Source organism: Artemia sp. Qi Xiang Cuo, chromosome 3 (assembly GCF_049724085.1).
Source record: "Artemia sp. Qi Xiang Cuo chromosome 3, ASM4972408v1, whole genome shotgun sequence".
Classification (NCBI taxonomy): domain Eukaryota; kingdom Metazoa; phylum Arthropoda; class Branchiopoda; order Anostraca; family Artemiidae; genus Artemia; species Artemia sp. Qi Xiang Cuo.
This window is the reverse complement of record NC_142796.1, coordinates 27,643,604-27,670,214: the sequence shown is the minus strand read 5'-3', so window position 1 is coordinate 27,670,214 and position 26,611 is coordinate 27,643,604. Positions and strand designations below refer to the sequence as shown.

The 26,611-nt window shown below is 34.7% G+C and overlaps 1 protein-coding gene across 2 annotated transcripts in view; it reads left to right on the top strand.

Annotated features, from left to right (window-relative positions):
• The first annotated feature begins 3,361 nt into the window (after positions 1–3,361).
• Positions 3,362–26,611, top strand: part of LOC148953953 (uncharacterized) — a 90,885-nt gene continuing 67,635 nt past the window's right edge. The window contains exon 1 of one of the 2 annotated variants that reach the window (XM_089086863.1): positions 3,362–3,584. The gene's annotated coding sequence lies outside the window, so the exon portion shown is untranslated. Of the gene's footprint in view, positions 3,585–23,978; positions 24,073–26,611 lie in introns of those variants that run through there. The other variant, XM_089086864.1, reaches the window with a different exon arrangement.

The window sequence follows — 26,611 nt, the reverse complement described above, 5'->3', positions numbered from 1 at the left end:
GGGATTTTCTTTTTATCTGTTTGACTCAGCTAATTATCAATATCAATGAACGTTAGAGAGGAAATGTTTTAAGGTAAATGTTCGGTAGCCGAAGGGAGGCAAAATAAAATAGGCGACTTAACAGTGCAACGCAGAACGTTTTCAGACAAAATGTCAAAATAGGCGATTCTTTGCAATACCGAAAACATGGTTATGACAAAGTAAAGAAAAAAAATTAAAGCCTTTAAAATGCGTTATAATTAATAATCATTATGTGTTTTTTGGATTATTTATTTTCCGTTCCATTTAATATATTTATTTTTGTTGGAGAAGAAAAATTGAAAGTAAAATATTTAAAAACAGTAGTGTTAAAAAGGATAATTAATGGTGTTGAGTCTGGTTAATATATTTTAAGAAGTCAGCGTTGGCTCTTGATGTTGTTGATGAAAAGAGATTTTCTTATGAAGAAGACTGATGTCAAATTTGGTTGTCTTCGTGCGAGCACTGGGTGGGTGGACTTCTTATTTATTTTTTGCAAGGCCTAGTTCAGTACTAATGATTGAAATATAGAGTTAAATTTGTTTTGTTTTCCCAATCAACTTATATATTTGAAATCAGCATAAAAATCCGATTCTTTTGATGTATCTATTGGTATCTAAATTCCGTTTTTGAGAGTTTCGGTTACTATTGAGCCGGATCGCTCCTTACCTACAGTTCGTTACCACGAACTGTTTTAAACGGCTTTTCTGCAGTCTCTCGACTGCAGATCTAGTTTCGTCTTTCGTCTGGGATTGTTGGCAATGTTTATCAATACTATGTTTATCAATAAAATGTTTATAATACTATTTGAAGTAACTTTAAAAAGTGGATAACAATGGAAGGAAACATGATAATCTGATTAATAGAAGCATGTTGTATATTATTATTTAAAAATTGCATTGTTCAAGTGGTCTTATATATATATATATATATATATATATATATATATATATATATATATATATATATATATATATATATATATATATATATATATATATATATATATATATATATATATATATATATATATATATATATATATATATATATATATATATATATATATATATATATATATATATATATATATATATATATATATATATATATATATATATATATATATATATATATATATATATATATATATATATATATATATATATATATATATATATATATATATATATATATATATATATATATCCATGTTATATCCATGTTATTTTGAGACACCATGTTATATTTGAGACAGGGTAGCCAAAGCCTGTGTAGCTAACCATGGTCAACCTTAGTGCTACCAATTTTTAGCATTTTTAATGTCATCAGCAAAGTTGGATTTGAGTGTAGCTCAAAATTCTCAACTCACTTACACTCGATGATCTTCAACTGTCATTATCTTGTGGCTCAGCTGCCAGTCAGGTCAACATTAAAGCAAAATTGTACAGGAAAGTTTATCAAACAGTTTTGCTTATAAAACAAAACAAAAAGCTTATCAAAGAAAACAAAAGGCTTGTCAAACAAAGAGTTTTTTAGCTAATATCGAAATGATACATTTTAAATTGAATTTATAATTAGATGACAAAATTTAACTTCCAAAAGAAAAACCCTCGAAAAGCCATGCATATAGGGTGAAGAGCTCCGGGATCGTGCCCTCCCCCGAAACCTTGAAATTTTTACGACTTCTCTCTCATATTTATTTTTTAATGTAGTTTGCCAATTTTTGCGTTTTTATCAAGTCCGTACACTCAACTAGTGAGTGATATACTGGTCGTCAGCAACTGCACCAATTAAAATAGAGAAACATAATAAGTTTCGGGTAAGGCTAAAAAAAAAAATCAAAACAAAACCAATGCAGTTGGTTCGTAATTACAACGTAAGCAAATCAGATATTTTTGGAAACTTTAGCAACTTTAGAAATACATCATAAGAAAGCTTTAAAAAACGAATCAATATTTGTTTATATGCATTTTGTTACGTTTTTACGAACCAGACAAAAATTTTGGTGAGAAGGGGTTCAATCTCGGCAACCCCCCTGGATATAACCATGATTACGGTCATACATAAATCAAAAGTGAGTTCATGAACACAGTGAAAAACACTTTTGAAGTATAAGTTTCAGCTATATGCAATGGCGTCGGCACTTTGATAATGAAAAAAAAAGAATTTTCCCAACTGCATATATTTTTGCAATCACAGCGCAAGTTGGGGAAAATTGCGCAGGGGGGACTCCAGGGGATGGTTTTGGGGCCCGTACCATCCCCCTAGAGTATTGGAGATTTCACTAATTACTGGGGTAAAGTGGCGAATAATGCCAATGAGGGACTGAAGTTTCGTTAGTGAACTCCAAAAAAAGGATAAATTCCATATTTGGAATTTATTGGAATTCCATACTAAGAAGATCCAACAGGGTCATATTGTGTTTCCAAGCTTATTTTGTATTATGAATTACAAAAGAATCAGAATTGTTTTGTCATTATAAGTTCCCTTGGTTTGTTTTTTCTACTTTTTTTTCTGTCTAATTGTTTTTTTTGTTTTTTTTTTACTCCAATATGTGACTTAATTTTTTTTAATTAAGTCAGTGTTAAAAAACCAAAAGCATCTGAATTTTTTTTTGTGCAAAACCATTAGCAATAGAGCACCATATTTTCAATTCATCCCAAAAAATTGGTTAAGAATACCCTAACAAAATTTATTTCAAGAAGTTGAAAGGTCTGTTCTCTGCAAAGAAGAAAAAAAAAATTAAGCACATTATTAGGCCAGATCTTGTTCGGTTCGTGCAGAAAACATTCTGATTGTATTTATGTAAAACAATTTTATTATAGTTTTTGGTTGTTCATTCAGAAAAAGTTTAATCCTCTTCCACAGTGTTATTATCCTTTTACGTAAACCTGTTCACTTCTTATTAATTGTTCTTAAGGCGTATTATTCCTTTTTTGGGGGGAATGCCTAACAGTGAGTAACAGGCATCCATATTAGCTTTAAAGAAGTTCATTATATTTCATCTCATCAAGAGAAAAAAGCAATAAAGGTGACACAAAGACCTTGTTCTGTTTTCCAATTTAAAAGGAAAAATCCCTGGCACCATTTGTTGGTTCAGTTCACAACGTTAATAAAGCCACCGATAAATCAAAATCCCCAAAGCGAGAGACTCTTTTTAATATCAGTAGGGAACACATTTTAATTTTCTCAGCTTCACGCCACTGACCGAATCAAGCGGATTCCGATATCGCAGGTTTTCAGAAATGCAATATGAATTTTTGATAGCGCTTCCTTTCCAGCATTTGCTTACTGGAGCGCAATGCTAAAGGGTGGATAGAGAGCCAATGGGAAACGTTGGTCCAGCCTCCCTGGCTTGTCTGTGGCCACAATACAGCCTGTACTGAGGACGTGTTCATGGAATCCTTCTTGGCCTGGAATCGCGGCTTTCAGAAACCGAAAAGCTTAGCAAAGAGCTGGTTAATTGTACATGTGGATTTTCTGACAGTGATTATACGGGAATCTCTTGATTAGTGCTTGTGACTTTTTAAAGATTATAACCACATCAGAGACGCTTTTACAAGGTTTGAGAATATTTTTTTGATTCTTAAAAAATTAAAATCATTTTGTTTTGAAGGAGTTGCTTCAACATTTGAAACAAATGAGTAGGCTTGGAATCTTTTCATTCTGTCAGTTTCAATGGATTATCTGAATCGGGGTTAAATCCCTTCATTAAACTGAAAAACGTCTCCAAAGAATAAAGGTTCACCCGTTGCATCACTTCCATAATATCAAATTTATAATCTAGTTTTACAATTTATAACTTAGCAATGCATAATATGGAACATCCTATAAGTACAGTGGTATAATTAGTATGTCTCCGTCTTGAGAGTCGTTATTCTGCAAATTTACCAGGAGTTGTACTACATAGGCGTTATTAAGCCATAATCTTTAAACCTAGAACATAGTCTTCCTTACGGTCCATAGAGCCGTAAACATGGCCTTGGAAGGAATGGAACTGTTTCATGAATAATGAGCAGTTTGTTCCAAAAATGAAATAGGTGAAATTGATATAAAAATGCAAATACATATTGCTTAAGCACAGCGTAAAGCAGGTTAATTGCTTTGAATTTTCTTCCGACCGTTTTTTGTGAGCTGTATAAATAAGGCTCAAATGCGTTTTAATTTATTTTCTGATCGTGTCTGTTTCTGTTATTTTTCTATTTTGGCATTCTGGAACTTCAACGAATTTAGTTTAATAATTTTGGTGCAATGAGGAATTAGATCTAAGAATCGGCGGCAAAATTTTGAATGCTGTGATTTTCGGACATTGTGCGCAATCGTCATTTGACCTGAATTTACCATACTTGATCAAAATTTTACTTCCGCAACAGCGTGATTTGTATCTATAACGTGATGTTTGGAAAAAGTGAAAAGGTTCTGAAAGGGATGTATTAGATTTAAGGAAATTTTTTCGATTTACAAAACGGGATAAACCAGGCAAAACATTCGTTACCGAGTCCGTCGCAGCAGCATGAAAGTATTTAGATATATCTTAAAGGCAGACCTATTTTAACGGTTACTTTGATTAATCAGAGGATGTTTCGGGAAATTGCCATTTTTTATTTGAACATGAATGTTTAAACAATGACAATGTCTTGATTTCTTAAAATAAGATAATCTGAAGATCTTATAGTCAGTTTTTCAATCATGGAAAATCCTGGCTCAGAAGCATTCTAATCGATATTCTCAATATTTTGGAAGCGACGAAAAGTGAGTCATAAGCTTATTAACTACAGGGATTAATGTCAAAAAATAGCATGTAATAACACCAGGCATGTCGGTAGCTTTGGGCTTTTATACCCGTGTCTTCCAAATATCCTAACTCTTACAACTTTTCTAAAGTGTCATAAATAACTTCTTAGACCCCACTGTTTTTTCATTTATAAATAAAATAAAACTCTATAAATACCAAGCTAAATTTTCAATTAACCAAATTTCAATTCAGTTAATCCTTTGATTTTTTATATTTTCCATATATCCTCTACGTTTTACTATTCATTACCCTAATCTTGGGATAGCTTGGTAGAAACAAAATAAATGAAGAGCTCAGTACCGTATTGAAGCGGAGCAGATAAATTTGTTTTTTAACTTCTAAGGTACCGACTGTCCAACACGGTTGAAAAAGAAAAATTTTTGATATGTTGACAAACTAGGTCCTAATTTCTTCATTGATAAAAATATTTCGGCAGTTGCTGAAGTGTTTTGCAAATATGATAATTTTTCGTGGCAACAGTGGACCAGGCTCATTTCATTGGTTTTATTATTCTCAGCTTTTACTGGAATTATAGAACTTTTTTCCGCTAATTGGCGTCATAATTCAGCCATTAGGAGGCTGATTTGGTTATGATTCAATAGAAAGATTTATTGTTTTCTATAATTTTAATCTAACAATATTTCGGTGAAAAAATAGTCAGGATTTTAAAGTGTTTGTGTTTAGAAACTCTGCTTATTTAGCATACAGTATAAATTTGTAAAAAGACTTTCTAGTTCCTAAATAATTTTTAAAAAAAGCGACCTGGTATTTGATGCTCGAGAATCGAGATATTCTTCCTCCAGTTATTGGCACTAATTCTTACTTTGAAGGAATATCTTTATGTAAATGCAATGGTAAGACCAAATAAAGCATTCTAAGACTTTTTTGTAAGCAGATATCTAGATTCTGTTCAACGTTGAACTGTGCGCTTTGTCATGAGATCCAACTAACCTGACATTAAATAGTGTTGTACATGGCAAGTCTTGTCTTAACAGTAAAAAAGTGACAGTAGTGAATACCCAATGGTAAGCAAACACGACTTAAAAGAGTGGCCAGTTGAAGTTATCTACCCAATTCCTTTCTTCTCATGGATATTAATCTGGCAGATATCATCTAGTCGGCAATATCAGATGGAAAGCTAAGCTTGTGCGTAAACACACTTAAACATCTCTAAACGATTCTCTGTTTACTTTTCAATCCCCCTTTGGATAAGAATCCACAATTTCCCAGTGTGTCTTGTTTCCTATTTAAATTAAACAAAAAAATAAGTTTTTTTAATTGAAAGTAAGGAGCAACATTAAAACTTAAAACGAACAGAAATTATTCCTTATATGAAAGGGGCTGTTCCCTCCTCAACGCCTTGCTCTTAACGCTAAAGTTTTTTTATTGTTTTAAAAAATAGAGCTGTGAGAAACAAGGAAAGTCACTTTTTGCATGGGGTGCACTTTTCCACTTTTCTTTTCCACTTTCCCTTTTCACTTTGTCCCTTTTCTTTTCATCTTCTTTTTTCGCCAATAGCAGGCACTAAAACAACATCAAGAGCTGTTTAAGAGCTCATTTGACAGCTAACATTTACATCTACTCACTTTTTATCAATTCGACGTGATAACATAATCATAAAGTGTCGTAGACACCCAAATCGTTCACTTTTGGAACCATTTCAGGAATGGAAAGGCCTGGAAGAATGAAAAGGGTAGTCATGATTTTCATGTTCGAAAACCTTGTAATTGAGTTTAAAATCCCGCTTCTTGTATACTCTCCTCCCAGCCCCCTAAATATTTTTCATAAATCGTCTGCTGACTAACAAAACTAACAGACTACTGCAACATCATAGAGAGATGTTTAATGGGTCAATTTAAAGCTTTTTATTGTTCCAAGGTGCTTTTTCTAGATTCAACTTGATAACGTCATCGTAAGTTACTATGTGAAATTTTTGCACTATTTCTTGAAATGAAAAGCTGGGAAACATAAAAAGGGTACCATGATGATCTCCATGGTTTTTAATGACCTTCAGTTTTCTAAGATCTTTGTATAAATTTCCTGATTTTCTACGGATTTCACAGAACAATATTCTTAATTAGAAAATTAAATTTTGAGAACTTCGACTGAAGCCTGAAACCCGTCAAACACAAAACACGGTAATAACTCAAGAAATCAAAGCAAAACACCCCTGGTATCCTAAGCCAGCCTGTAGTGTGTGCCTGTTGTAGCACACCCTTAGGAAGGGGGTGCGAAAGCACAGGATGGCTGGCTCCCATCCCCCCATGCACTTCCTGGCTGAAGGGCCTAGATACAGAGATCAGCACCGCCGAATCGAACCTTAAGGGTCTAGTGCTACATCCTTTACCTTTTTTACCTGTTGTAGCTTATGATATGAACTGTGTTTGAAAGTTTAAATCATTATTTATAGTTTGGATATAGTGAATAGGCGGCCAAAATGTGAGTCTCTCACATTTAAATTCCCAACCCTAAACGACAAACAAAATGCAATTTTAAAAAACAAAGTTTTTCTAATGAAAATATAGAGCGAAGTTGAAACTTAAAACGAACAAAAAATACTGCTTCGCAGTTTATGCAACAAATTTTCAACAAAATTTGCATTTTACTGAAAAAATATAAATGTTTTTACTTTTATAACTTAAATAAATCAAATAGTATTAACATTTTGATTACTAGATATCAGTATATGTATATTAAACTGACAATGCACATTCATTTGTACTTTTTCAGGAAAGGGCAAATTTTGTTCTGGCCTTGGGAAGGCATAAGGTTTTGCGCCCAACTTATGTTAATTTCTGCTCGTTTTGAGTTTGACTCGATTAATTACCGTAATTTCTGTTCGTTTTGGGTTTCATTTAGTTATTGATGCTGATTTGTGGTAGTTTCACGCTTGGTAGGCTATTTGATTTTATTTTTGCTCATTTTTTGTTTAATGGAGTTCTTTGCTTTTATTTGAAAAACTTATTTTGCGGGAAAAGTATTTTTAATCAATTTCTGTTCGTTTTATATTGACATAGTCTTTTCAGGGAAAAAGAAAATAATACTTTAAATCTTTTTGTTTTTTAAGGCTTTAAAGTTTGGCCTGCTATTTGTATGCTGGAGAAAAATTTTCAGCATTTTTAACAAAACACACCCTTTTAAAAATCTGGACACAAATAGTACTGTTTAATTTAGTTTCATACCTCTTCTAGTTGACCTGAAATGGGAAACTTGATACCATTTGCAAAAAAATCTTTTTAATTTATTTAATCGCTGGGATAAACTTACGATATTTTGTTTGGTTTAATTTTTACGAGAAGAATTGGGAGGGTGGGCGTGGGAGGGTGGTAGTTAAAGGGGGATTAGTTGCACTCCAATCATTTTCGACGAATAAAAAGGGTATCAGCTCTTTCTATTTTCAATCGAATGAGCCCTATTCGAACTTCCCACGACAATTCCTTCGTTGCAAAGTGCCCTAGTCTAAACAACAACAACAACAAAAAATAATACATTATACCCACATCGATCTTTACTATAAAAATATTAAGCCTTCCAATTACTTTCGACAATTAAAAAGGGCACGTGGCCTTTTGATTTCCAATCGAATGAGCCCTTTTGGAAACGACAATGCTTTCTATAAGCAAGTTATTTGCCCCCAGGGCATAAATTACAACCCTTACCCTAAGGTCTGTTAGGGTGGTTATCGTCCTCTAAGACCGAATTTCCAGAACTTTCAACTACGTGGAACAAAATGGCTATCTCAAAATCTTTATTGGGTGCGTTTGGGGAAATGGTGGGCGTGGAAGGGGTGTTAGTTACTTTCCAATTACTTTCGACTATTAAAAAGGGCACTAGCCATTTCAATTTCCAATAGAATGAGCCCTTTTTGAAGTTTCTACGACAATGTGTTATATAAAACCTTATATGCCCCCTGGGCATAATTTACAACCCTTGCCCTGAGGGATGTGGGGGGGGGGTTGTCATCCTCAAAGACCTAATTTCCAGAACTTAAAACTACGTTTAATAAAATGGCTATCTCAAAGTTTTGATTAGATGTGTTTGGGGAAAAGGTGGGTTTGAAAGGCTGGATAGTTGCCCTCTAATCACTTTCGACTATTAAAAAGGGCACTAGCTTTTTGAATTTCCAATCGAATGAGCCTTTTTTAAAGTTTCTACGATAGCACCTTCTATAAAAAACCTTATATGCCCCCAGGGCATAACTTACAACCCTTGCCCTAAGGGCTGTTGGGGACTGTCCTCAAAAACATAATTTCTATCTTGAAATCAACTACGCTGAACAAAATGGGTATCTCAAAATTTTGATTGGATGTTTTTCGGGAAATATTGGGCGAGGAAGTGTGTTAGTCGCCTTCCAATCAATTTCGACTATTAAAAAGGGCACAAGCCACTCAAATTTCCAATTGAATGAGCGCTTTTCGAAGTTTCTACGACAACTTCTTCGATACAAAGTGCCCTTCTCAAAAGGAAAAAATTAATAAATAATAAATTATTCAAACATCGTTCTTATATCCCCCCAGGACATAACTTAAAACCCTTTCCCAGAGGGTTGGGTGGGGGTGTCCTCTTCTTTACTTAGTCCCCGTTTCTTGTCTCGTTCTCGAGTGTTCCCCTTCTTTACTTAGGCAGCGCGATCTTGCTGCCTATATCTCAAAATTTTTATTGGATGTGTTTGGGGGAATGATGGGTGTAGGGGGGATAGTTGCCCTCCCATCATTTTCGACTATTAAAAAGGGCACTGGCCCTTTGAATTTCCAATCGAATGAGCTTTTTTAAAGTTTCTACGACAACGCCTTCTTTAAGATAAGATAAGATAAGATAAGTTTTATTCTTCATTAAATACACATACAATATTAGATGTTATAAATCCCTCAAAGGCTCATTGACCTGTACAAAGAGGGAAGGCATATGAATTACATACTCAAGGATAAAAAACATACTCAATATGAATTACATACTCAAGGATAAAAAACAAAAGAAAATTTAAAATGATCACTTACTCACATATGAAGGAGAAGAAAAGAAAATATAAATAAAATAGAAACTATAGAAAAAATTAGAATAAATAAACTAAATTAATTAATTATATTAAATAGACTCAAAAAAAAAAAAAAAAAAAAAAAAAAAAAACTTATATGCCCCCAGGGCATAAATTACAACCATTGCCCTGAGGGTTGTGGGGGAATGTCCTCCTCAAAAACATATATTCTATCTGGAAATCAACTACGCTGAACAAAACGGCTATCTTAAAATTTTTATTGGATGTGTTTGGGAGATTGATGGGCGTAGGGGGGGAGGCTAGTTGCCGTCCAATCACTTTCGAATATTAAAAAGGGTACTAGCCCTTCGAATATCCAATCGAATGAGCCTGTTTTGAAGTTTCTAGGACAACGCCTTCTATAAAAACCTTATACGCCCCCATGGCATAACTTCAAACCTTTGCCCTCAGGGTTGTGGGGGAGTCCCCTCCTCAAAAACGTATTTTATATCTGGAAATCAACTACGCTGAACAAAATGGCTATCTGAAAATTTCGATAGGATGTATTTGGGGGAATGACGGGCGTGGGGGGGGCGGGGCTAGTTGCCCTCCAATCACTTTCGACTATTAAAAAGGGCACTAGCCACTCCAATTTCCAATATGAGCCCCTTTCGAAGCTTCTACGACAACTCCTTCGATACGAAGTGCCTGGATGAAGAAAAAAACAACACATTGTGCCCACATCGTACTTTACTTAGGCAGCACTAGCGCGCTATGATTAAATATCATGAACACAAAAAAAAATCGGATTAACGACACTTCTTGACTACTAAGGTCCCTGCGCCAGTCCTGCGGTGTGCTGCTACTGGATTCGAACTTTGGGTCCTGTATTACCAAACTGAGATAAAACCCACTGCGCCGCCACGGGATAAACATGTTATATTTATTACTTGTTTGAATTGAATATCATCCACATGACAGACTTAACGCCTAATTTTTGGGGTAATTATAAAAGATGATGTTACATTGCGTCGTCAAAATAAATAACTTTGTTGTTAAAAATCCATAATGTGCACTTTTAGTCAATACAACAGAATCCCTATCTCTTCTAAGCCTTTTATTTGAGCCTATATGCATGTTCAACAAAACTAGGGTCCGTTTATTAAGAAAAAGGATTCAAAGAAAGGGATAGTTTAGCAGAGAAAAAGATACATAATTACAATGAATGCGTACAACAGACTAATAGGTCAGGCTTGCGTAGAAATAGAGTATTCTACTATCAATCCCGGGTTTACGGGTTCGCGTTCGGCGTTCGGCCTTTTTTTCCGCAAGGCCTATCTTATCAATTCATAGGTCATCGAAAATAAAGAAAATGCTTGTTCAAGTAATGTTTTCAATTCTAGTGACCTTTTGAAGTAGCAAAAAAAGATTAACCTTAATAAAATCGTGCTTTACGGCATTGTGGGCCTCAGAGTGATGTTTTTAGTCAAAATTGGACTGAAATGTGACAAGTTAAAAAATCAAACAGTTCGTGGTAACGAACTGTAAGTATGGAGCGACCCGGCTCAATGGTAACCGAAACTCTAAAAAACGGGATTTTGATACCAATAGATACATCAAAAGAATCAGATTTTAATTCTGATTTCAAATATATAAGTTTCATTAAGTTTAATCTTACCCATCAAAAGTTACGTGCCTCAGAAAATTTGGCTGATTTTCGAAAAAAGGGGGAAAGATCCCCTAAAAGTTATAGAACCTTAATGAAAATTACACCATCCTATTCAACGTATCAGAGAACCCTACTGTAGAGGTTTCAAGCACCTATCTACAAAAATGTGGAATTTTACTTATTTTGCCAGAAGAAAGATCATGGATGCGTGTTTATTTGTTTGTTTGTTTGTTTTTTGTTTGTTTTTTCCCAGGGGTGATCGTATCGACCCAGTCGTTCTAGAATATCGTGGGAGGGCTCATTGGAACGGAAATTAAAAGTTCTAGTGCTCTTTTTAAGTGACCAAAAAAAATGGAGGGCAACTAGGCCCCCTCCCACGCTCATTTTTTTCCCAAAGTCACCCGATCAAAATTTTGAGATAGCCATTTTGTTCAACATGGTCGAAAATATGATAAAAATGTCTTTTAGGATGGCTTGGTCCCCCAAAGTCCCCAGGGGGAGGGCTGAAAGTTATGAACTTTACTCAATGTTAACATATAGTATTGGTTATTGGGAAGTATACAGACTTTTTCAGAGGAGATTTTTTCTGGTAGGTGGGGGACGGAGAGGGTCGGGGGCTATATGGAAGGATCTGTCCACGAAGGAAGTTGTCAGGGGGGCCGGGCCAGTGCAATGCAGGGGGTGCCGGATTTCCCAGCATTATTAAAGAAAAAGATCAGGAATTAAATAAAAAAAAAAACAAGTTTTTCAACTGATCAACTGATTGTGATTAAGAGGTCGTTTTTAAAGAACTGTAAAAAAATTTCGAACTATAGTTTAAAGAGTAGGGTATTGACTAAGGGGCGAACCCCCTAGTATATGTGTTAAAAATTTATGAATATAGAAGTTCGTTACGTAAGTTACTTCTAAGTTACGTATATTTATTACTAATAAAAACGTTCGTAAATAAAATTAAACAAGTTTCAAGAAAGCCATTTAACCAAATATAATATGCAAATTTTGTTTTAATTATTCATGTACGGTGAGCCAAAATCAAAACCTGCATTAATTCAAAAACGTTCAAAAATTAAATAAAAAAAACAAGTTTTTTTAACTGAAAGTAAGGAACGACGTTAAAACTTAAAACGAACAGAAATTATTCCGTATATGAAGGGGCTGTCCCCTCCTCAACGCCTCGCTCTTTACGCTAAAGTTTGACTTTCTCACAACTCTATTTTTTTAAACAATAAAAAAACTTTAGCGTAAAGAGCGAGGCGTTGAGGAGGGGACAGCCCGCTTCATATATTTTTATTCGAGATGACATGTTATTTTTCGGGGGAGGGGGGTGTACGAATACACGTCGAAATTCGTCTATATATATTTTTGTTTTGTTCTTACGAGTCGGAAAAAACTTAGGAGGGGGGTTTAAACCCGAAAACACTCCCCTGGATACGGCTTGATTATCAGGTACCATGCAATCAAACAGTTCATGCTAATTATCAAACAGATCGTGGTAACGAACTGTAAGTAAGGAGCGACCCGGCTCAATGGTTGACTTTCTCACAACTCTATTTTTTCAAACAATAAAAAACTTTAGCGTAAAGAGCGAGGCGTTGAGGAGGGGACAGCCCCCTTCATATATTTTTATTCGAGATGACATTTTATTTTTCGGGGGAGGGGGGGTGTACGAATACACGTCGAGATTCGTCTATATATATTTTTGTTTTGTTCTTACGAGTCGTAAAAAACTTAGGAGGGTTTTTTTTTATATTTAAACGGGTTTTTTATATTTATACGGGGGGGGGGGGGGTGTACGAATACACGTCGAACTTCGTCTATATATATTTTTGTTTTGTTCTTACGAGTCGTAAAAAACTTAGGAGGGGGGTTTAAACCCGAAAACACTCCCCTGGATACGGCTTGATTATCAGGTACCATGCAATCAAACAGTTCATGCTAATTATCAAACAGTTCGTGGGAACGAACTGTGAGTAAGGAGCGACCCGGCTCAATGGTAACCGAAACTCTAAAAAACGGGATTTTGATACCAATAGATACATCAAAAGAATCAGATTTTAATGCTGATTTCAAATATATAAGTTGCATTAAGTATAATCTTACCCATCAAAAGTCACGTGCCTGAGAAAATTTGGCTGATTTTCGAAAAAAGGGGGAAAGACCCCCTAAAAGTTATAGAACCCTAATTAAAATCACACCATCATATTCAGCGTATCATGGGATCAAAAGAATCAGATTTCAATGCTAATTTCAAATATATAATTTTCATCAAGTTTAGTGCTACCCATCAAAAGTTACGCGCCTGAGAAAATTTGGCTGATTTTCGAAAAAAGGGGGAAAGACCCCCTAAAAGCTATAGAACCTTAATTAAAATCATACCATCATATTCAGCGTATCAGAGAACCCTACTGTAGAGGTTTCAAGCTCCTATCTACAAAAATGTGGAATTTTCCATTTTTTGCCAGAAGAAAGATCACGGATGCGTGTTTATTTGTTTGTTTGTTTTTTTTTTTTTTTTTTTTTTTCCCAGGGGTGAACGTATAGAACCCGGGGGGCTAGAAAAAAGTTCGAGGGCGCATTTGAAACGAAAATAAAATTTATATTTCCAATTTTAAGTGACAAAAAAAAATGGAGGGCAACAAGGCCCCCTCCCACGCTAATTTTTTTCCCAAAGTCACCCGATCAAAATTTTGAGATAGCCATTTTGTTCAGCATGGTCGAAAATATGATAAATATGTCTTTTAGGATGACTTAATCCCCGAAGTTCCCAGAGGGAGGGCTAAAAGTTATGAACTTTACCCAATGTTAACATATAGTATTGGTTATTGGGAAGTATACAGAAGTTTTCAGGAGGGTTTTTTTCTGGTAGTGGGAGGGAAGGTTGGGTTGGTGGTTATGTTGGAGGATCTGTTCATCAAGGAAGTTTTAATGGGGGAAGGGAAATGGCCATGAAGGGGGCCCCGGACTTGCCAGCATTATTTATTGGTTATTGGGAAGTATACAACCATTTTCAGGAAGTATTTTTTCTGGAGGGGGGGGGCTAGAGGAGGGGGTTACTCTGTAGAATATTTCCGTGGAGGATGTTTCTTTGGGATAAGGGACATTTCTATGAAGGGGGCGCCGGATTTCCAAGCATTATTTAAAAAACGATCAGAAATTAAATTAAAAAAAATAAGTTTTTTTCAACTGAAATGTAAGAAGGAATATTAGAACTTAAAACGAACAGAAATTATAACGTATGTGAGGGGGTTCTCCCCCAAGTCAATACCTCGCTCTTTACGCTACAGTTTTTTTTAGTGCTTTCAAAAGAGCTATCTATTCTAATTAAACGGTCTTTGTGATTCAGGGGTTTGTGAATCAAATTTTTTTTTAACTTTTAACGTAAAGAGCGTGGTATTCACTAAGGGGAGAACCCCTTCATATACGTAATAACATATACGTAATAAAAAAAAAACAATAAAAAAACAAGCGATACAGCTCAATAGTAATCGAAACTTTTAAAAACGGAATTTTGATGTCAATAAATGTATCAAAAGAATGTGTTTATAATGCTGATCCTAAATATATAAATTTTATTAAGTTTAGTATTACTCATCAAAGGCTACGAGCCTGAGAAAATTTACTCGATTTTTTAAAGAGGGTGGAAACTTCCCCTACAAGTGAAAGAATTTTAATGAAAATCACATCGTCAGATTCAGCGTATCAGAAAACCCTATTACATAGGTTTCAAGCTCATATCTGCAAAAATCTGCAACTTTGTATTTTTTGTCAGAAGAAAAATATACGAATATATAATTTAGTTACGTAAGTTAATTTGTAAAGACATCCATTTAGCAAAAGAAAAGTAAAATTTTTATGCAAATAAAAGCTGCATTAACTAAAAAACGATCAGAAATTAAATAAAAAAAACAAGTTTTTTAAACTGAAAGTAAGGAACGACATTAAAACTTAAAACGAACAGAAATTATTCTGTATATGAAAGGGGCTGTCCCCTCCTCAACGCCTCACTCTTTACGCTAAACTTTGACTCTGTCTCACAAATTTATTTTTTTAAACAGTAAAAAACTTTAGCGTAAAGTGAGAGGCGTTGCGGAGGGGACAGCCCCTTTCATATACGGAGTAATTTCTGTTCGTTTTAAGTTTTAATGTCGCTCCTTACTTTCAGTTTAAAAAAATTTTTTTTTTTATTTAATCATAAGAAAGCCCTTTGGTTTGTGGCATCAAAAGTCTTTAGAAACCTTGTAGTTTCCAGGTTAAGGACTTCCTCGTTGTGTTGCGTTCGGACCTAAATAGAAAATTGTAATATCTATAATTTACTTACTGGAAACAAATTCAAAATAAACAGAAATTAAAATATACAATACAAGTGACTTTACACAGTATGAGAGGAGTTACTACCCCCACAACCCCTCACTTTTTCCGCTATACTGAAAGCTTACTGAAACGCAACAAACATGGGCGGCTGCTTATTCCCATTTTTAATTACAGGATCTTTTTGCTTTTTTAATTACAGGATCATAAGCCATTCGTCTGGAATAAAATAATAGTTTTCAAACCTATTAAAAAACAGTGAATAAATATATTATACAAATATATTTTTACGAGCAGCATGTTCTGTTTCAAGTTGTCGTATGTGCTATAAATGTGAACGTTAAAAATTTAGTTGTTACATTAACGCGGGGATTAAACTTGGGTCTAAAGACAGGGGTTGAGGAAGGCAGCAACACCCCTCTTGTTTGATTTCTTTTGTTTGTCTTAATTTTTAACCTCGTTCTTTACTTTCATATGAAAATATATGTTATGTCTCTTTTTTAGTCACTTAGGTTCAGGATCCTTGAAACAAATTAAATAAAAAAAAATCAATTTCTTATAATGAAATGAAAGATTAATTTGAAAATTTTAAACGAACAGAAATTATTGATATGAGGGAGCTACCACCCGTTTCAGCCTCTCATTCTACATTTCAGACTACAGTATGAATATAGGAAGTTGACTCATGTAAAGCTTTTTTGCACTGTCTACCAAAACATTTGAATGACAATTTTTTTTCTAAGCCAAATACAATTACTAGACCTATCAATATCAAAGCTTATTATTAAAATTGTTAAATTTCTAATCACGTTGCTCTCGTTTTAAAGCATATTTTCTTGAAGAATTGATATAAAACAAAAGCCCAATTTTAGCATAAAGAGCAAGTGTTGTGGAGTAGCATTAGCCCCCTCGAGTGTCGGATAATTCGAGTCTGATTAAGTTTTAATGTCACTCTTTAATTTATTTTTAAAAAAAGTTGTTCATCTAACTTTTGTTCCAATTTCTATTAAACCTTATAGCCTAGAAATACAAATTTTCAAAACGAGCAAAGTATAACATTTAAATTGTGGTTTTATAATAGTTATCAATCTTCGTTTTGTTCGGCAATGTTTTGGTCCTATGACAAAATTGTCGTTTCGTTGCAGAAGAGGGCAGAAATTAGTACTTAACTGTGGCGCGATCTCTTTTGTTGCAAAAAATTCAATGTTTCGACTCAGCTTCCGATAGATATTTTGGCACTACTGGTTCAGTATGATAACACTTGGTGCAGAGAACTAAAAAAGGTACTAGTGCATTAGATGGTCGCTTTTATATACTAATGAGAGACGAAACCCGCCAGACTGGTTATTTCTCAATAGCGGCTTCTTGAAAAGGAATGCAAAGAGTAGTTTTAATTGCTTTTACCATATTTACACTGTTGTTTTTAGGGGTTTAGGAGGGAAAAAAGGTACCTAGGATAGGTTAGGTTACGTATTTAATATATGCTATGCTTTACCCCCCACCCCCTAATGTGCAAATTTATAGCCTAAATTGGTTTCTAAACTATAATATATTCATCCTATTTGATTTTATTTCATTAGCATTAACCAAACTTGACTTTTTAGAAGTGACCATATAATGCACCAGTACCTAAAAAAAGTGACTGTGACTATCCTTATCTAAAAAAAAAAAATCAAATTTCTGCATATATATTTCATTTTTCTGCAAATATATCTAGAAGCCTATGCTCTAAAACTCTCAGATGTGTTACATTTTATTGGATAATTTGCAGTAAGATTTCACCACCTTTTAGGCGGTGTTTTCTCCCATTTTCTAAACTTATGCAAATCCATTTATCAGAATTATTTTTTATATGTAATACCAAACTTAATGAACCAAACGTAGTTGAAATCAACATAAAATCCAATTGGTTTGATAATGCAGGAATCTGAAAATTCTGTCGTACCTCACACAAAATACGAAAAACGTCGACCCTGCATATAATTTCACCATAAGCGAGTCCTCTCCTCTTAAAAGTTGAAGTGTAACTGAGCAATGGTATACACCCACTCATAAGTAAGATTCAAAATCGTATCTATTTAAGAAACCGTTTACCTTATATAAACCGCTTGTAAATCCGGGACGAAATTTGCCACCTTGTGGCAGCATCTCTCCTTTACGGCATGGCGCCGTAGCAATCTCTTTTTTAATTTAAATACTGCGCTAGAGCCAAAAAATCATGTTCGAATGTGCCCCTATCTAAAATCCGAAAATCCTTGATTACGTACGATCCCTCATGAGAAAAAATTAGTGAAGCAAAGAAGAAACAGATTAAACATATATCCATGAAGTAAAATCGAATATCCTTTTTAAACAAAAACTTTTTAAACAAAACCTTAGTTGCCTGGTTGCAGTATACATTAAATTTAGTGGTGTGTTTTTTTATCAAGACCAAATCCATTCTTGGGGGAGTCTTTTATATTTTTCTAAAACTATGTAAATGTTCTTATGCTAATGACTGTTGATACCTAGCTTTCGACATAATGAATAATACATTGTTGGAATCAGCATAAAAAGTAAATGCTTTTGAGTGTATATTCTGTTTTCAAACTTCCGATTTTAGATTTTAGCTGACTATTGACAAGGATCGCTCTTCAATACAATTCATTACCATGGACTGTTTGACAAAAATAAACTCTCTTTTTTCTTACTGAATTACAATTAAACGTTTTATTAGGTTGAATACTTTGGCGTAACACCGTTTGGTTGTAAGTAGTACGAATTAATCTAATGAAACAGTTCAGTTTTATAGTTAGGCTTTTCTCAAAAGGTTACTCATTTTCAGATATCGACCAACCAGGCGGCGCGCGTCACACAGGGTGATATTGTGCCATGTGTGGCAGAATATTGTTATATCTAAAAATATAAGTAAATATAATCAGGGGAATAATCTTTAGGGGCTCTCATAGGGCTTCGTGGCATGGGTTCCTACGAAGAAGGGTAGAACGGGCATTTGTCAACTCCCATCCTTACTGAGAGACTATGAACAAACAAAAGAGGCGGGGTTTTTACCCTTTTTGGGTAAATGGATTTGTTGATAGACAATTTTCAGGTTAAGTGAAAATGAAAAAAAAAACATAAGTTTTTTATGGTACATCAGTATATCGATACAAGAACATAGCCAGAGGGTAGAAAAATTAAAGACACCATCATTCTGAACACATTTCTTCTTCTTGGGGTATAGTTTAGGAATTTGTTGTCGTTAGGATTTATAGCTCCTACCCTTAAATGTCGTCAGCGGGCTAAAGCGTTACTTCTAATGAGTTCATGGAACTATTATAACTGAACAGACAGTTGTAGGCATATTAACGAATAAAAGTAAATAAGGCTATTGAAACTTTTAAAGAAACTATTTCAGAAAAACTTCCCAAAAAGAAATTTTGAAAAGAAAATTAGAGTCATATTAAAGCTAAAGGCAAGCAGAAATAATTTATGTAATTACCCAAGCTTAGCAAGAACTGAAATTAATATCACTGAATGAATGAAACCAAAAGTAAATATACAACCAAAAGCAAATATAGCTGTAAACAGGGAGACTGGATCTTCGGAGACTTTTTCTTTCTTTCCTCCACAAAATTCAAGGTTTTAGTCCCACTCCAATACTCCCTGAAAGTTCCCACTTTACCTTCAAAGCCGTTCCCACGATATTGTAGATACGCTGTTTTGAAAATGTGGTCACACAGCGTGTTTTGCTTGATCTCGTTACTTAACTCTGAATAGAATAGTCGAGTCCCATAGAGGCTCGAATTGCAAAAACATTTAGGTTGATCGGAGACGAGCCCGTACCTAAGATTTTTGTTCAGCGAGGGGGGTTGTTTGGGGGGGGGTGTACAAAAAAAATTAAAACAAAACGTATCAATTTTTTTTATGCATTTTCGTTACTTTTTTACAAGTCAAACACAAATTTCACGGGAAGGTGTTTAAACCCGGTATCGCCCTCCCCTGGATACAACCTTTATTGAAAAAATCCTTTTTTGACCACTCCCCCCAAGATCCCTCCCCCAAAATTAAAATCTGCCTCCGCTGACGCTCACTGAAAGTTTCAACTTGACATCTCAAGCCGTTCCAGCGATACTGCAGATACCTTATTTTGACATCTTGTAGCATATAAGGTCTTATTTACTTCGCTGCTTAGACGTAAATAAATTTCAATTTCCTTAGGTGCTTATAGTAAAAAAAAAAAAAATGTGGATCACAGACGTAGAATTTGCAGGTGCTTCTCCAAACTTCCTCCAACACAATAGTTGAAGTCCCCTTGCCCCCCCCCTACTGAAAATTTCAACTGCATCCCTGATGCAGTTGAAATTTTAATGACCTAAAATTTACCTCTTTTCCTCCCAAAATTAAAATTCAAGCTCCACCTGGCCCCTTCAACACCTCCTGGAAGTTTCAGAGCGATCTTTAAAATTATTCTTTAGATATTGTGGATACCCTGTTCTGTTAAGCCAGGGGAATATAGAGTCTTTTGATTTACATCGTAACTTAACTGTAAACAAATTTTAATTCCACAGGGCTCTTCAAGCGAAAACTTTTTGGCAGATGTGAGACAAAATATGTCTAGCCGTTTTCTGGTCCCTTTTCCGAGTGAAAAATTAGAGGTTCGTATGACCCTCCTTCGCCCAAAAAAGAAATCCCTGAAAGTTTCAAATTTATCTCCCAAGCCACTCCCAGGAAATTGCAGATATGCTATTTTGATCAACATCCAGCATATAGCGTCTTATCATTTACCTCGCTTCTTAACCCTGAACAGACATCAAGTGCTAAAACAGCTTATAGCACAAAAACGTTTAGCTTGACTGGGTACAATACATTTTTAGCCCCTCCCCGGCGGAAAATTGGAAACCCCTGGCCCTTGCTGTTCCTAAACTGCCTGAAAATTTTAACCCTATCCCCCAAGCCTTTCCCAAGATATTGCAGACACGGTATTTTGATAATATGGATGGACAGTGTTTTTGGTTTAGCTCTCAAAGAAACTTACTTATAATTTAATAAACTATTTGCTATTTTAAACAAAATCATTATCTCAAAATTTTGATTGGATGTCTTGGTGGGCTACGGAGGGACGTGTTGCAAAAAGGGCGAGGGAGAAGTGCTATTTACCCTTCAATCACTTGATTTTCAAAAAGTGCCAGGGCTTTCATTTCCCAGTCAGACAAATCCCCTCCAAATTTTCTACGACCATCCCTTCCCTACGAAGTTGTCAGACAAAAATAACACATTGAAGGCATGCGACTTTAATTAGGCAGTCCTAGAGCGCTGCCTCTGATTAGTTTTTAAGAGATGAGCTTTGATTGTAGATCCTTTTCATATTCGTTTTCCATTACATTTAAATATAATCAAGATGGATGGGTTTATGGTACCCTTCTTCAAACTCTCTTGATGAACAGATCAATATATTAAAGAATATTTCAAACCTGTTTGCTCAATCCGCTGTTACGTCGATGTGCTCAGGTCATATGTCGGGGCATCGAAAACTGGGGGGATTATTTTGAATGTAAATTAAAAACTTCACTCAATGCTTACCTGCTAAGAAGTGGGATTTGCGGCTCTAAGCTTGCACCATTCACAAAAATGGCACATAGTATTTGGAATAGTACCTTCCGATCTTTGTTCTTTCCTTCCTGTCGTTTGTGAATCAGATACACTCCAGGTAGGCATACTACACCCAGGAACGAAGGCCTACGAAAGGACCTTGGAGCTCAAAAACTAAATTTAGGTCCTGACATACTTTTTGGTCTTGGGTAGAATGATGCTTTTGAAGGTCTAATTTATTAATTAGATTTAAACTAATTAATATAGATAATGCATTGTTTAGATAATACATATAGATTATATAGTAATGATTATCTTAATTTAGATAATATATTTTTTTAAGTTTACTTTTAGTTAAAATTACTTTCTTTTAGGATTTCGTTGAGTTTACGTACATGTGTCTCTGATACTGTTACAAAAGGTTAATGGCACAATTCAAATTTGGCCATAATTTAAATAAAATAACGAAAAAAGTTACCATCTAGATTTTGCGTGCAGTATAATTACTTGAAACAAAAATTCAGAACAATTCAGTCGACGCAATTTGCTAACCAAGTCCCGACACAAACCCACCATTTGTTCAGCAAAAAAGGCCATCATCGTGACAAAAGAAGTGAGCGACAATCGACTACTCGAATTCAAAAACACTTCGGTAATTATAGGTCATCGTATTTACCGATGAAGATTTTCAGGGGTAAAAACACGAAATCCACTCATTTGTGGTACTTGGTTTGAATGGCGTCGATTCGTCCAATGTCGTGTATTTCTTGCAATTTTCTAACATGTTTCCAGACATCTGGCGCTGTAAAATCTACTTTAAATAATAGAAAAACAGGACTTCGACATTAAAAACTGTTTGCATTATAATATGAGCATATTTTTAGGATTGAAGAATGACTTCAAGATGAAGTCAGCTTAGCAACCAATTCTTCTCACTTCCCTTCTTTTTTTAAAGTACGATTTACTTGTTTTTTTTCTTCATTTGATATTCTTCTTTGAATTCAAATAATTCTTGGGCTTCTTCCATTCTTGAAAATAATTAATTGGCATGATTTTAGTTCTGTTACATTTTACCCACTTTTGTTTGTTTCTTTATAGCATCTTTTTTTCACTGTAAATTTTTTGTTATTCCCATTCTATCTTCTTCTCCTATTTTCGCATCAGGCAAAAGCAACTTTCAGAGTTCTGATTCAGCTAAAAAATGAAAATGTCTTAGAACTCGTTATGGAAAAGATTACGGAACATATACCCCTTAAAATTTTAGGGGGGAGGGAGAACCTTCGAACATTTTATTGGAAGAAGTAGGGCTTACAAACTCAACAGCAACAACATAATAACACAAAACAAGAGAATATAACGAGGAAATTAGTGAAAAATGCGAATAACATAGTGAAATCAATCTAAGAGGGGATTTCGGCTATATATGCAACAGCCGTCATCAGCAAAGTACAATATAAAACAAATAAAAAGAAAACAAACGTTCTAAAAAAATCTCATCAACAAAGTAAATTCTAAGGCCCAGCTATCAGTATACAATTTTTGCCGTCATTGAGAATATGTCTATTTTTAAGCTTAGTTTCTCTTTTATATACCATGAAAAATGGCTAAAATACGTCTAATACAAGTAACCTCATGAAAAGAATTTCTTAGAGATTAAGTATATTGATCCATTCCATAAAGCCTAGGGGTAGCCTACAATTTGGAAGAAAAAACTATTTTGAATTCAAAGCACCCTTTGCGGGGAACCAAATGCATCAAAAACCTCCCCATTTATAGCGCTCTGATTTCCAATTGTATGACCCTTCTTCAAATGATAATCAACTGTATTTTGTTCCGGATTCGATTATTGGAAAAATTGCAGAAGCAAACCTCTCGAATATTCCCCCTGAAGGTCCCTTTTGATAATCTGTCAACAGTCGACTCGGCAGGATACAATATCAAAATGTCGGTGATGTTTCTCAAAGTGAGGGATGGAAATGCCCCCTACTAGGAGATGTTGTTAGCTGAGCCCTATCAATTAGATTTCTTTTTTTATCTTAACGGATTTGGAAAGATTCCTAACCAGAGAGACAAAGAGTTTTGATGTTTTCTGTTTTGGGTCTTTGTTCGCACTAGCGCTCTAGGTTTGTTAAATATATAAGATATTACTCAGTGGTGTCAATTCAAAAAAATTGTGGGGGTGGGTCGAAAGTTTTTTTTAATATGCGGTACATTCATGTCCTTGTTTTTCAATTAAAATAGGAGTTTTCTCCGAAATATATCCCCCCCCCCCAAAAAAAAAGAAAAAAGAAAAACAGAAGATGTTTTCCAAAAACTAGGGGGATAGAAAAAATATAGGAAGGTAAATGTCGTCCCCCAAACGTGGCTTAAACGATCACACATTTTGTTTGTAGGGAAGAGGTTTTTAGAGAGCGTAGAAGAACAGGAAGCCAATGGATCAGGTGTCCACATTTTAGTTTGAGGATATGGTTTCCATTCCGAAAGTAGGGGCCCAAAAAAGGGACAAACATTTTTTACGATTGCCTTGAAACTTTCAAGGATTGTTACCTTGTGGAGGGGATCATATATTTTGAGAGTGGGCCAAAAAACCTATTGTTCCTGATCCGTTCGAAGATTAGAGCCGTGAGCCCTGGAGCCAAGCAGAGTCTAATGTAGAAGATGTGTTTGGCCAAATGGGGATCGAATAAGGACCAAGAAACCTTTCTGAACGTAGATTTGGAAAACCACAGATGGGTACTTTTCGATTGGCTTATAAGTTACATGTAGACAACAATAAGAGAGCCTTAAGGAAAACATTTTGAAAAAGAAAATCATTGTATCGACTCGTGTCGTCAGAAAATAGGCGCAGGATTTTTCTAGGTCTCCTACAGTCCATCATCCGGTATAGTATATCGCATGTATGGTCAAATGTTACTTGTTCTTGAAATATGATTCAGATTAGATTTGCTTCAATAATAGCTGTATATTCTTCATAGGTAAAAAAAAAATAAAACAATATCAAGCCTATGGTAATTTTAATTTACTAGCGATGCAAAACTGAATTTATTCCTGGCTCCCAATCCTGAATCAATCTAAAAAAAAAAGTAACACAGTAGGCTACTACTAACAAAAAGCAATACAGTAAGTATTTGAGGCGTAATCAAACAGTTCGTGGGAACGAACTGTAAGTAAAGAGCGGCGTGGCTCAATAGTAACCGAAATTCTAATAAATTTTAATATCAATAGATGCGTCAAAACAATCGGCTTATTATGCTGATTCGAAATGTACAAGATTAAGTTTAGTGTTGTCCATCAAAAGCTACATGCCTGAGAAAATTTGCCTGATTTTCGAAAGAAGGAGGGAAACACCCCCTAAAAGTCAAGCAATTTTAATGAAAATCCCACAATCAGAGTCAGCGTAATAGATTTCATTTTTAACATTATGCTATATTAACTAGAAAAGTAAGTCCGTACATGTAACAATTTCCTTCAGAATGAGCCCTTAAACAGCTACCCATCAAAAGTTACGACTCTGAGAAACTTTCCCCAATTTTGAAAAAGGAAAGAAACACCCCGAAAACACAAAGTAATCGTAATTAAGATCACGCTTTCAGATTCAGCATACCAGAGAACCCTATTGCAGGGGTTTCATGCTCCTACGTACAAAAATGTGGAATTTTGCATATTTTGCCGAAAGAAAGATCACAGATGCGTGTTTTTTTTCCATTTTTTTATTATTATTTTTTCCCCGGGGATGATCCTATTGAACCAATGATCGTGGAAGACCGGGAAAAGGTTCATTGTATCTGAAACCAAAAGCTCTAGTGCCCTTTTAAAGTGACAAAAATTTTGGAAGACAGCTAGCCCCCCTCCAACGCTCATTTTCTCCCAAATTTGCCATAACAAAATTTTGAGATACCCCCCCCCCCATAGTTCCCAGGGAAAGGGCTGCAAGCTATGAAATTCGCGCATTGTTTACGAATAGTAATGGTTATTGGGAAGTATACACACGTTTTTCAGGGGGAATTTTGCTGGTGAATGGGGGGCTACGTAGGAAAATCTCCATGGAAAAATTCTTGTGGGGGGAGGTATTTTCCACGGAGGGGGAGCCGGATTTCCCAGCATCATTTAAAAAAGATCAAAAATTAAATAAAAGAACAAGTTTTTTCAACTGAAAGTAAGAAGCAACATTAAAGATTTAAACGAACAGAAACTGTTTACCTATATGAGGGGGGCCGTTTCTCCTCAATGCCTTGCTCTTTTCGCAAAATTTTTTATTAGAGCATTTAAAAGAGCTTGTTATTCTAATTAAACGGTCTTTGTGTTTTAGGAGTCATTCATAAATAACTGGAACAAAAAATCAAACTTTGCCGTAAAGAGCGAGGTGTTGAGAATAGGGGACCCCCCTCATATACGTAATAATTTCTGTTCGTTTTAAGTTTGAATGTTGCTCCTTACTTCAGTTGAAAAAACTTGCTTTTTTATCTAATATTATTAAGACTAATTTAGATAATGATTAACACTCCTGAATCAACTAGAAGAAGCAATTTTTTCTCGCTTGTCCGTTTTTTAAAAGCGTTTTTATAATTTTTGGTTACGATTTGGTTACAATTTTCGGTTACAATTGGCCGTGGTTCGTCCTTTACTAGGTTGCAGCTACTCCTGCAACCGTTAAAGCTGTAGTGGATATAAACCGATCATGGAAATAACTATTGTCGAAAACGCAAATGAAGTATTAAAAATATTATTTTTGCTTCAATTTTCTTTTTTTTTTCTTGTACACTCCATATCTAATAGAGCAATTGCATTGTATCATTTTTACGAAGGATTTGGACTTTTTTTATTTACAAAAAAATCAAGAGTTGGGTAGCCTCCTTAAAATAAACGACGTAAGTATACCATTATTTTAAACCGTTTCCAATTAACACTTTTAAGCCTGAATAGCGTAGTTTTCAAAAAAGGAAGAAAATATGGTTGATCTGCTTAGGAAACTTTCACTAATCACTTGTATCAGCTGCTCCATTATTGTTTTCTTTAACTTCATTTGTTACTACCAACCATCGCCCATACGAACAAAAATGTTAAATATGAAAAAAAGTAAACCTATTGAGTCTAAAAAAATTGAAGAGGTTTATGGTGAATTTCATTGATAAATAGTACAATAATTTTATATAGGCTGTCATTCTAAAAACTAAATTTGATTTAGACAATGAATATTTCTTATTTTCCGCTTAAACTTTTGCTTTAGTGTGGAAAGCGTGAGTGTTTCAAAAGAGAATGTAATTAAATATAG